The sequence below is a fragment of the Plecotus auritus genome (genome assembly GCF_963455305.1).
Source record: "Plecotus auritus genome assembly, chromosome: 6".
Classification (NCBI taxonomy): Eukaryota; Metazoa; Chordata; class Mammalia; order Chiroptera; family Vespertilionidae; genus Plecotus; species Plecotus auritus.
In genome coordinates, this window is record NC_137773.1 from 87,516,074 (window position 1) to 87,528,817 (window position 12,744).

The following is a 12,744-nucleotide window of genomic DNA, read 5'->3' on the forward strand; positions in this document are numbered from 1 at the left end:
CTTATTGGTTGGAGGGTCGTCCTGTGCACCGAAGGGTCACTGGTTCAATTCCCAGTCAGGGCACATATCCAGGTTGTGGGTTTGGTCCCTGGTTGGGGTTCCTAAAAGAGGCAACTGATCCTTGTTTCTGTCTCACATCAATGTTTCTCTCTCTCTCTCTCTCTCTCTCTCTCTCTCTCTCTCTCTCTCTCTCTCTTTCTCTTTCTCTCATCAACGAAAAATATACACTTGAGGAAGGGTTAAAGAAAAAAAGATCATATGTCATGATCAACCGGGATTTATTCTGGGGATGCAAGGGTGATACCATATCCACAAATGAATAAATGTGATGCCCCACATAAACAAAATGAAGGTTAATACCCACATGATAATATGAATAGATGCAGAAAAAGTATTTAACAAAATCTAGTACCCATTTATGATAAAAAAAACTCTCAGCAAAGTGGGAATAGAGGGAACATACTTCAATATAATAAGGCCATATGTGACAAACAACAGCTAACATCACACTCATGGTCAAAAACTACAAGCATTTCCCTTAAGAACAAGAACAAGACAGGATGTGTGCTTTCAGCACTCTCATTCAACATAATACTGCAAGTTCTAGTCACAGCAAACAAGGGAGAAGAAGAAATAAAATGCATCCAAATTAGAAAAGGGGAAGTAAAACTGTCATTATTCACAGATGACATGATACTGTAGCTAGAAAACCTTGGAGACTCCACCACCAAGATACTAGATCTAATAAACAAATTCTGCAAAGTAGCAGGATACAACATTAATCTTCAGAATCAGTGACATTTTCATACACCAATAATAAACTCTCATAAAGAGAAACTTGGAAAGCAATCCCACTTACTATGCAACAAGAAAATAAGGTGCCTGGGATTAAACTTCACCAAGCAGGTAAAAGACCTGCGCTCGGAAAACTATAGGGCACTGCAGAAAGAAACGGAGGAAGATGCAAGTAAGTGGAAGCATGTACCGTGTACATGGGTTGGAAGAATTAACATCATTAAAATGTCCACAGTATCCTAAGGAATCTATACATTCAATGCCATTCCTATTAAAATATCAATGGCATATTTTGCAGATCTAGAACAAATATTCCAAAATTATATTTGGAACCAGAAAAAGACCCCAAATAGCCTCAACAACCTTGAGAGAGAAGTACAAAGTTGGAGGGATCGTAATATCGGATATGAAACCATACTACAAAGCAACTGTTAACAAAACAGCCTAGTATTGGCACAAGAACAGGCATACAGATCAATGGAACAGAACAGGGTGCCCAAGCTTTAATGGGCAACTAGTATTTGACAATGGAGGAAAGAGCATATAATTGAGTAAAAAGAGTGTCTTCAATAATTAGTGTTGAGAATATTGCTCAGATACAGGCAAAAAACAAAACAAAACAAAACACACACACACACACACAAAACTAGACCACTAACTTACACCAACACAAGAATAAACTCAAAATGGATAAAAGACTTAAATGTAAGTTGCAAAACCATAAAAGTCCTGTTACATAGGCAGTAAAATCTGAGACATCTTTTGTACCAGTATTTTTGTCGATATAGCTCCTAGGGCCAGGGAAAGAAGGGAAAAAATAAACAAATGGGACTACATCAGACTGAAAAACCTCGGCACAGAAAAAGAATCCATCAACAAAATGAAAAGGGAACCCACTGTATGAAAGAATGTATTTGCCAATATAGTATCTGATATGGGGTTAATTTCCAAAATATAAAGAACTCATGCAACTCAACACCAGGGAGACAGACAATTCAATTTAAAAATGGGAAAAGACCTGTAGAGACACTTTTCCAAAAAGACATACAGATGTCTAATAGATATATGAAAAAATACTCCAAGTCACTAATTATCAGAGAGATGCAACTTAAAACCACAATGATGTACAACATTACACCTGCCAGAATGGCTATCATCAATAAATCAATAAACAAGTGTTGGTGAGGATGTGGATAAGAGGGAACACTTGTGAACTGTTGGAGGAAATGCAGACTGATGCAGTCACTGTGGAAAACATAAGGAGTTTGCTCCAAAAATTAAAAATGGAACTACCTTTTGACCCATTGATCCCATTTGTGGGAATATATCTTAAGAATCCTGAAACACCACTTGGAAAGAATACGTGCACCCTCTGTTCATAGCAGCGATGTTTACTATAGCCAAGATGTGGGAACAGCCCAGGTGCCCATCAGTAGATGAGTGGATAAAAAATGTTTTGGGACATTTATACAATGGGATACTACATGGCCATAAAAAGACAGCATGGGTGGACCTGGAGATTAGTATGCTAGGTGAAATAACCCAGTTAGAGAAAGACGAATACCATATGATCTCACTTATATGTGGAATCTAATGAACAAAATAAACTGATAAACGAAATAGAAACAGAGGTATGGGTACATGGAACAGACCGACAGCTGGCAGAGGGTTTGGGGGAGGTGGGACTGGATGAAAGAAGGGGAAGTTATTAACCAAAGAACATCTATACTAATAAAAGCCTAGGTGACCCTCCCGCCCTCACATAATCACAAGATGGCCACCCCCACATCGTTACAAAATGGCCACCACAAGATGGTCGCCCCCATGTTGTTACAAGATGGCTGACAGGGGAGGGCCGTTGGGGGAGACCAGGCCTGCAGGGGAGGGCAGTTGCAGGGGGACCAGACCTGCAGGGGAGGGCAGTTAGGGGCAACCAGGCCGACAGGGGAGGGCAGTTGGGGGTGATCAGGCCTGTAGGGGAGGGCAGGTGGGGGCGATCAAGCTGGCAGGGGAGGGCAGTTGGGGTGATCGGGCCGGCAGCGGAGCAGTTAGACATCAGTCAGGCCGGCAGGAAAGTGGTTATGGGGAGATCAGGCTGGCAGGCAGAAGCAGTCAGGGGCAATCAGGCAGGCAGGCAGGTGAGTGGTTAGGAGCCAGCAGTCCCAGATTGGAGAGGGGTGCAAGCTGGGCTGAGGAACACCCACTCCCCCAGTGCACGAATTTCACGCACCGGGCCTCTAGTCCTATAAAATAAAAGCCTAATATGTTACGTGTCTGGTCATCCAGTTGGCCATTCAACCAATCAAAGCGTAATATGCTAATGATATGCTAAGGCCGCTCAACTGCTCGCGATGATGTGCACTGACCACCAGGGGGCAGATGCTCAATGCAGTAGCTACCCCCTGGTGGTCAGTGCCCTCCCACAGGGGAGCACCACTCAGCCAGAAGCCGGGCTCATGGCTGGCGAGCACAGTGGTGGTTGTAGGAGCCTCTCCTGCCTCCAAGGCAGCGCTAAGGATGTCCAAATGATGGCTTAGCCCCGCTCCCTTTGGGGAGCGGGGCTAAGCCATCAGTCGGACATTCCCTGAGGGCACAGGCCAGGCTGAAGGACCCACCCCTTCTGAGTGCACGAATTTTGTGCACTGGGCCTCTAGTATATGCATAACCCATGACACAGACAACAGTGTGGAGATGGCCAGAAGGAATGAAGGCTGGGGATGGGTGGAGGTGGAGGTGGGCAAAGAGGGGGAGAATGGGGATAGCTATAAAAGTGTCAACAATAAAATTAAAAAAGAGTTACCACTTAATCCTTGTTAAGTGTAAAATTCAGTGGCACTAAATATATTTATAATGCTGTGTAACCATTACCACTATCCATTTCCAGAACTTTTTATCATGCAAGTATTGGCTAGGATGCAGATAAAGGGAACCTTTCTAAATTTTTATTTTAGTGCCATTTTAAAAATGAGAAAATGATTTTATATTTACCCATCTAGTTATTGTTTCTAGAGACCTTCATTCTCTCAAGTAGTATCAGATTTCCTTGGGAACCATCATTCTTCTGTGGGAGGGACTTCTTTTCACAATTTTGTAGTGCAGCTTTGCAGGGGAGGAATATTCTCAGGTTTTATATAACAGAAAAAGTCTGTATTATTAGAAGATTTCTATGTTGACAATATTTTTCCTTCAGCCCTTTATAGGTGTTGCTCCACTGTCTTCATTTTGGTTAATATTTTGGGAAATATTTTGTATTACCATTTCCTCCTCCTCCACCCTGCTTTGGGGATTCCAATGACATATCTATATCTATATCTATATCTATATCTATATCTATATCTATCTATATCTTTATATATAAAAGCCCAGTGATCAAATGGCAGAACGACCGGTCACTATAATGCCTACTGCGGTAGCCATCTGGCCAAATTGGAACCCCATTGGTCCCCCACAACTGCCCATGGCCCCTTCCCCGGCTGGCCCGGCTCCTCAGCCCCCGATCGGCGGCCACCATCCTGATTGGGGGCAGGGCCAGCCAGCCAACTGCCCACGGCCCCCCGCTGGCCACACCTCCGATCAGCCCCCCGAATGGGGGCAGGGCCAACCAACCTCCCACGGCCCCTCCCCCACAATGGCTCCCATGAGCCCCCATCAGGGCGGGCCAACCAGACCCCACCCGTGCACAAATTCATGCACCGGGCCTCTAATATCTAATATATATATATATATATATATATATATATATATATATATATATACACACACACACACACACACACACACACACACACACACACACACTATATAATGTTGGGCTGCTCTAAGTTGGCCCATAGCTCACTGATACTGTTATTTTTTCTTTATCTTCTCTCTTATTTTGTGCAGTTTTCTGTTATGTATATAAGTTCACTAATCTTTTCTTTCTATGTTAGTCGACTGTTAATCCCATTCAGTGTTTTCATCTCAGGTGTTCTTTCATCTCTGGGAGTTTAATTCATGTCTTTTTATTCCTTCCCTGTCCCACCTTAACATGTCCATGCTTTCTTATATGGTTATAATAACTCTTTTAATGTCCCTGTGTGCTGTCATCTTATTTCTGGGTCATGTTCAATTGGTTGATGTTTCTTCTCATTATAGATAATACTTTCCGTGCTCCTTTATGTTTCTGGTAAGTTTCTTTTTTCTTTTCTTTTCCTTTCCTTTTTTCTTTACCTTTCTTTCTTCCTTTTTTTATTTCTTTTAAAATAAACATGATGCTTAGTTTTCAAAATTTATCTTTAATGTTGAAAATATCACAGATGTCCCAATTTTTCTTCAATTGAGCCCCTCTACCCTGCTCCTGCTCCCTGCCTGGTATTTTTTTTTTTATTATTGGATGAAAGACATTGTGAATTTCACATTATTGGTGCTGGGTGTGTGTGTGTGTGTGTGTGTGTGTGTGTGTGTGTGTGTTTAATATGTTCTTAAATTTTCTTCTAGGTCAATTATTTTCAACCGGTGTGCTGCAAACAATTTTAAAACATGCCACACCTGACTGTTTAGTCAGGAGCAGTGGCTTCTTTCCCCTTAGATTGTCAAATAAAAAATGGCAACAGCCAACAGACCAATAGCCGTTTGGGGTGAACGAATAAATATTATATCTATTATTTTTGTCAGAAAATATATTTTTTCATGTGCCACAGAATTTTTGTAATTAGTTTATGTGTTCCATGAAATGAAAATGGTTTAAAATTGCTGCTGTATATTTTAATTGTAATTCCAGGTTGGTCCTGGGAAGAGGTGAGGGTAACTTCCACTGACTGGGGCATCACCTTGGATCTCCACCTCAGAGAACTGTTTTTAAAAGAGGAGGACATTTCTATAAAAATACAAGGTATAAAGTCTTAGTGCAGTTTAAGCTTTGGCACTTGTATAAGTATAAATGCTACTTATTTACAAGACATCATTTGAAAGTTTTAATTTCTTTTAAACTTACTTAGTTTCATAAATTTTAAATATTAAGCTTTTAATTTTAATTGTTTGTTTCAGAGCCCTCTTCAAGATGTAAATATTGGCTGAAACAAAACAGCTCACTATTAAAATTTTCATACTTTTTGGTCAATTGTGGCTGAAACAAATATTTAATATTTAAAACAGATTTTTTTTTTGTTTCAGCCAAAGAGGGATGAATCAAAAAGGTTTGATATGTTTCATATCTAAATATTAAGCTATTTTGTTTCATCCAATGATGGCTGAAACAAATATAATGCTTAATATTTAAATATTAAACTCCTTTGTTTAAGCCAATCTTTGCCATCTTCAAGAAGGGGCTTCAAAAAAATGAAAAGCTTATTCTTTACAACTTACAAAACTAAATAAGTTTAAGAGAAATGTAATTAAATTCTTATTTTATTTTTAAAAATCTTTACTGTGAGAGTATTACAGATGTCCCTCTTTCCCCCTCCCCCACTTTTATTGGATGGTACTACAGACAGTGTCCACCCTGCCCCAGGCCTTCTCTATCCTATTGTCTGTGTCCAAAGATAATGCATATAAGCATAAGATCTTTGATTAATCTCTTCCCACCCCCACTACCCACTTGACTCTGAGATTTTTCAGTTGTTCTATGTTTCCATGCCTCTGGTTCTATTTTATTCATCAGTTTAATTTATTCATTATAGATATGTATTTATTGCATTTTATTGTTCATATATATATTTTTTTATCTCTTCTTCTCCCTTCTCCTCCTCCTCTCCTCCTTCTCTTGTTCTTAAAGAATACCCTTCAACATTTCATGTAATATTGGCTTGGTGGTGATGAACTCCTTTAGTTTTTTCTTGTCTATGAACTTATTTATCTGACTTTCAATTCTAAATGAGAACTTTGCTGGATAGAGTAATCTCAGTTGTAGGTCCTTGCTATTCTTCACTTTGAGTATTTCTTGCCACTCTCTTCTGGCCTGCAAAATTTCTGTGGAGAAATCAGCTGACAGTTATGTGGGTGCTCCCTTGTAGATAACTGCTTTTCTCTTGCTGCTCTTAAGATTCTCTCTTTGTCTTTACCCCTTGGCATTTTAATTACGATTGTCTTGCTGTGGGCCTCTTTGGGTTCCTCTTGTTTGGGACTCTCTGTGCTTCCTGGACTTGTAAGTCTATTTCTTTTACCAGGCAGGGGAAGTTTTCCATCATTATTTCTTCAAACAGATTTTAAATAACTTGCTCTCTCTATCCTCCTACAGCCACCCCATGATGTGAATGTTGGTACCCTTGAAGTTGTCCCAGAGGCTCCTTACACTATCTTCACATTTTTAGATACATTTTTTTTTTTTGGTCTTCTGATGGGTATCAGACCATCCAGTTCCATGCCTTCGCCCCTCCCACCAGTCTCAATGTACTTTCTATTTTACTTCTCTAGCTGTAGGACTTCGATTCAGCCATACTTCAGGCAGTTCTGAATGATGGCTGCTCTGTATTTTAGTTGTAATTTTTATATAGTTATGGGAGGAGGTGATTACCCACATTTTCCTAGATGGCCATCTTGGATCCCTGCCACAAAGTTTTCTAATTAAATTTTAAATGGTGTTTTATAAATTTTTAGCATTTATACTTCTGCAGGGGTTCCTTGGATGCCCAAGCACACAATATCAAATCTTAAAATTACACTAAGACATGTAAGACACTCCTCTTGTTTGTTTGTTTGTTTGTTTGTTTGTTTCTTTGTTTCTTTCTTTTTTTTTTTTGCTAATCCTCACCCTAGGATATTTTTTCCATTAATTTCTAGAAAGAGTGGAAGGGAGGGATGGGGAGATGGAGAGATAAACATCTATATGAGAGAGACATCGACTGGTTGCCTTCTATACAGGCCCCAACTGGGACCAGGGATCAAATCTGCTACCCAGGTACATGCCCTTGACTGGGAATTGAACCCAGGACCCTGAGGTAAGTGGGCTGATGCTCTAATCCTGAGGCAAACCAGCCAGGGCCCCCCTTTGTTTCTTTAACTGCTTGTTACCACTGCTTTTTAGAAGAAGAGGTGGTATTTCTGTAGTTTTTGTAGATGAGGGTCTCATGATGTTACAAGCCCTCATTTCTTTCTTAAGAGAGCATGGCTTTGGTGCGTTGCATGCCAATAACATTGTCAGCGCTAAGAGATCTTTCTATAGCAGCTCTGCACAAGTCTTTTTCTTGACAGCCTCTGGAAATAGCCTAGGAAAGGAAACCAAATACAAAGAAGGCACAATTTAAAAAAGGGTTCCAACCTTTAAAAAAAAGCATCATTGATAGCCACCCATTCACACTCCTTTACGTAGCATATAGTTCCTGCCCCTTTGGGTAGCTGAGGTCTACACTGCCAGGTCCTGTGGATGCCTCTTTCTGCAAATTCACTAAGGGAAGTCCCTTAAAGGCTACAATTCGATTGCCAGAGCAAGGGAATTTAGAATTATTTAAATTCTGGGTTCTCAATGATGTCAAGGAACAATATCATCTGTTGCCTATACATTTGTTCCTTAAACATACTAAACATACACTTGGGCAAAATCAGTGTTTTGTGAGCTATTCAAATTCTATCCAATCTTCATTAGTTACTATCTACTCCAAGCAAACTGTAATGAAGTGGGCAAGTGCTGAACTTTATTGGAAGGCAGGAAAGGTCTAATTACTGAAACATCATAAGGACCTAGTTCACTTGCACATTAATTACTAGAGGCCCAGTGCATGAAATTCATGCACAGGGGGGGTCCCCCTCAGCCCAGCCTGCACCCTCTCCAATCCGGGACCCCTCAGGGGATGTCCAACTGCCGGTTTAGGCCCAATCTTGGGGATTGGGCCTAAACCAGCAGTCGGACATCCCTCTCACAATCCTGGACTCCTGGCTCCTAATCGCTCACTTGCCAGCCTGCCTGGTCACTCCTAACTGCCCCCACCCCCCGCTGGCCTGATCGCCCCTCACTGCCTCCCCCCCGCCAGCCTGGTAGCCCCCAACTGCCACCCCAGCTGGCCTAGTTGCCCCTCACTGCCCCCCTGCCAGCCTAATTGGCCCCAACTGCCCCCCTGCCAGCATGGTCCCCCCTAACTGTAATCCCTCCACCCCCGCCGGCCTGGTCGCCCCTAACTGTCCCCCTCTGCTGGCCTGGTTGCCCCTAACTTCCCCCCCTGCCAGCCTGGTTGCCCCATGCAGCCCGCTGCTCAGTCGTTTGGTCATCCCTCACTAACCCCCCTGCCGGCCTGGTTGTAGGCAGCCATCTTGTGATGGTGTGAGGGTCAATTTGCATATTACCTCTTTATTATATAGGATGGTAGAAATACATCTTATTCTAAAGTTCCACCAAGGTACTACAGACAGTGTCCATGTTAAAAGTGTCCATTTCAGTTGTGAATTATTTTGTTGTATTTTCATCAGAATTCATAAGCCATAAATATTACTTTATCCCATGTACTTTACCATTTCCATTAAAACACCATGTACTTTCTTACAGCCAGGATTTGAAACACACACTATACATTCAAAATATAGGTTCCTCAGGTTAGTCACTAATATTCTGTCTAATAAACTCATGGGACTGAACTGTTATATATATATAATACAGTGGATTATGTTTGTAGATATGATTAGTTATACAATTATAAGAAATACATGGTTATAAGGAAGGGTAGAGGACTACATGGAAAACCATTAACAGATTAAATGTGATTTAAAATATTCTGAATTACGGTCACAAAAGAGATCTAGAATTTTTTAATAATGAGGGATCCTGTATAAACCATAAAGCACCAGCAATATGATGCAAAAGGAGTTCAGAAGCTCTTCTTTAATGTGTTAATTTTAAAAAGCTTTCCATTTTCCTAATCCTTGCTTCACAGAATTTATCAACAGATGTTGGCTTAGGTGACAGACAGAAAACCCCACTTAGTGATTCCACAGCCTTACCTCTGGATTCAGTGATCTCTCTTTGCAAAGATGTTACAATAGAACAAGCAGGTTGTTTCTATGGCTCACGTATCGAAGGTCAAAGTAATATTTGGCAAAGAGACTGGCAGGAACGTCAGTATCAAACTGAATGTAACTTAAAAAATGCATTTCTATCTCATTCCTAGGGGAGGAGGAGGAGACAAAACCAACAAAGAACAACTTTAGTCAACTGGGCTATCTTCCAAGATATCATTCTGAGCTACTAGGATGACTCTAAATTTTGTTTACAAACAAGTAAAGGTTACCCAGCTGTACTAAGACTATAACCATCAAACAAGGTGCAGCTCTTTGAGGTCCTCCTGCATCCCAGCACTTGGAGTTGGGAGACGTGTGAAGAGGTGACCGCCCCCTTTTGCTCTCCTGCTGCTGACTGGGGGGCTCAGAGTCCCCTGAGTGCAGCTGTGGATTCATGCTCCTGGCTCACTGACCAGGGCCCGCTGTCATGTTCAGAGGAAAGGAATGTTGTGTGCTGCTTCTTAGCCCTAAAAAACTTGCAGGCATTTTCACCAGGCCCGTCACAGGAAGGGGCTTGTGGAAGTATAGAAGTACCAACAAATGAAGCGGGCACATCACCAGGGCAACAATGGATCCATCGGAAGCCACCACTACTATCTGAGGGGGCAACACTCTTGAGGCAACAAGGAGTCATCGAAAATAAGTAGATAAATAAGTCCATAATAATAAAAGTGTAATATACAAATCAACTGATGTGATTGGTCAGGGGGCCCCACTATTGCCTCATGAATGCCCTGCAGAGGAAGGCTCAGGCCACTGACCTGCAGGCTGCAGCAGGTGGGCAGGGCCTCCCTCTGCAGAGTGATCGTGGGGCTCCCGGACTGCGAGAGGGCACCAGCCGGGCTGAGGGAACCCCCTTCTGAGCGCACAAATTTTGAGCACTGGGCCTCTAGTAAATAAATAAGCCACATTTTATAGGAAAGGAAATCCCTCGCCTACCCAGTGCATGGAAATTTCTGTTCACCTTAATCCTACTGACAGGACAAGCTGCACTTTTTAAATTATGGAGACAGAAACATGAAAGATAGATGACCTGGCTGGACTAAGCCCACTTTAGGACTTGACCTCTGATGGTCAGACTCCAACCGTGTTCTCCCCCGTGGGGCTGCCTCCTGCCTGCTCAGCATCCCCGCCCGTGCCCGAGCAGAAGGGGAGCCTGCCCACAGGGGTGAGTTCAATAAAGTGCGAAAGGAAATTTGGGAGCCGTGCTTTGCTATGTGACGGACTCCTGCCACTTGCTGAGTAAATAAATATAAAATTAGAGTAAATTGTTCTTGCACAGCACTCCTGTGATACAGTTAATTCTATAAAAATGACAAACACCAGAACAACCACGAGAGAGGCTTAAATTCTAACAAACCTGTTTTCTTAGTTTAAAGCTTTAATATGTTACCCACTGGACAGTTCAATGAAAGTGGATGTTCTCCTGTATGGAGAGCGGTCAGAATAGGAGCTGATAGGAGGTTTTCTTCTTTGTTGAACTTTAAACCCAAAAGAACATATTTCTAAAATTATTTTCCTATTCATATCATGTAATCAGATCATGTTTGAATAATCAGCTAATCAGGATTTATTTCCTACAGGAATAAATAAATAAAATTTACTATCCCTTTTATATTTTCTCCACTACTATCTTTTGTGTACAAATACAGCTTCTTCATAGGATTAACAGAGGTCTATTAATAGATGCTTAATCATGGAAGAAAGGCATGACTACAGAATATGCATCTTCTGTTTATTTATTTATTTTATTTTTAAAATATATTTTTATTGATTTCAGAGAGGAAGGAAGAGGGAGAGAGAGATAGAAACATCCACGATGAGAGAGAATCATAGATCGGCTGTCTCCTGCAAGTCCCCCACTGGGGATCGAACCCATAACCCGGGCATGCGCCCTTGACCAGAATCAAACCTAGGACCTTTCGGTTCGCAGGCTGATGCTCTATCCACTGAGCCAAACCGGCTAGGGCTATTTTTTATTTTTATTTTTTAATGGTGAGTTGAACAGCCTACTATTTACAGTAAAATTTTCTGAATATCAGCTGCTCTGTTTTATTTATGCTTCTGAAGGGAAATAATAACCTAAAAACATACATAGGTGTTGGGAAGTTTTAAGAAAAGCTGATACACATGAATTTTCAATTTAGATGCAAAATGTGACCATTCCAAATGGTAGCCAACAGCAGGGGGACGGAACCAATGTACACTAAACACGGGTGTAAAGCCTTCCAACCTGCAAAGGTCATAAACAAAAGCAGCCTATTGTACACAGAGCTCCCGTGTGCCTCTGTTCATGCACAAAAAGCACTGTTTACAACTAGCCATCCTGGCCCCAGACCCGCCCCCATTGCCCGGGGAGCCCCTGTGAGTGAGAACCCACACATTGCCCTGCAGTTCCCTGATGCTGTACCTCTAACCAGAGCCCAGGCAGCTGAGCTGCAGGTGTTGAGAAAAGTTCAGCGGCCATCATCAGGGGGCACGGACATAAAATTTCCTACCTTCAAGGGACCACTTTGAAGACAGACGTCAGTGCTGACCAAAGTCACTTGAGCTTCTGCAACTTCCTGAAGTGCTTCCATTTATTTCAGTTATCCTTTGCTGTCAAACCGGCTGCCAAGATGGCTGCCAGCAAGGTCACCGTGACGCCTCAGTTTGCACTGTTATCAAAGGGGTCGTTTTCACCAAAAGCCACTTTGCCAGCTGCCGGCCATCTCCGTCCCTTCCCTGAGGCACCAGTAGCCTCCCTACAGCTGTCAGTACGCACTTGGGTGATTCTGTATGAGCCTCATCCAGAGTCATGAGCAAAGGTTCCAAAACCAAACTCTTGCCTCTGTCCGTGAGTATCTTGACCTTCCTGTGCTCTTCAGCATAGTCGAGAGGTGTGCCTTCCCCTGATCCTAAATGCCACCCACAAAGACACTCTCACTGTCAGCCAGGTGGGCGCCCTGAGAGTCTGCTGGAGATACCTCTGTGGCTCATCCCGCCGAC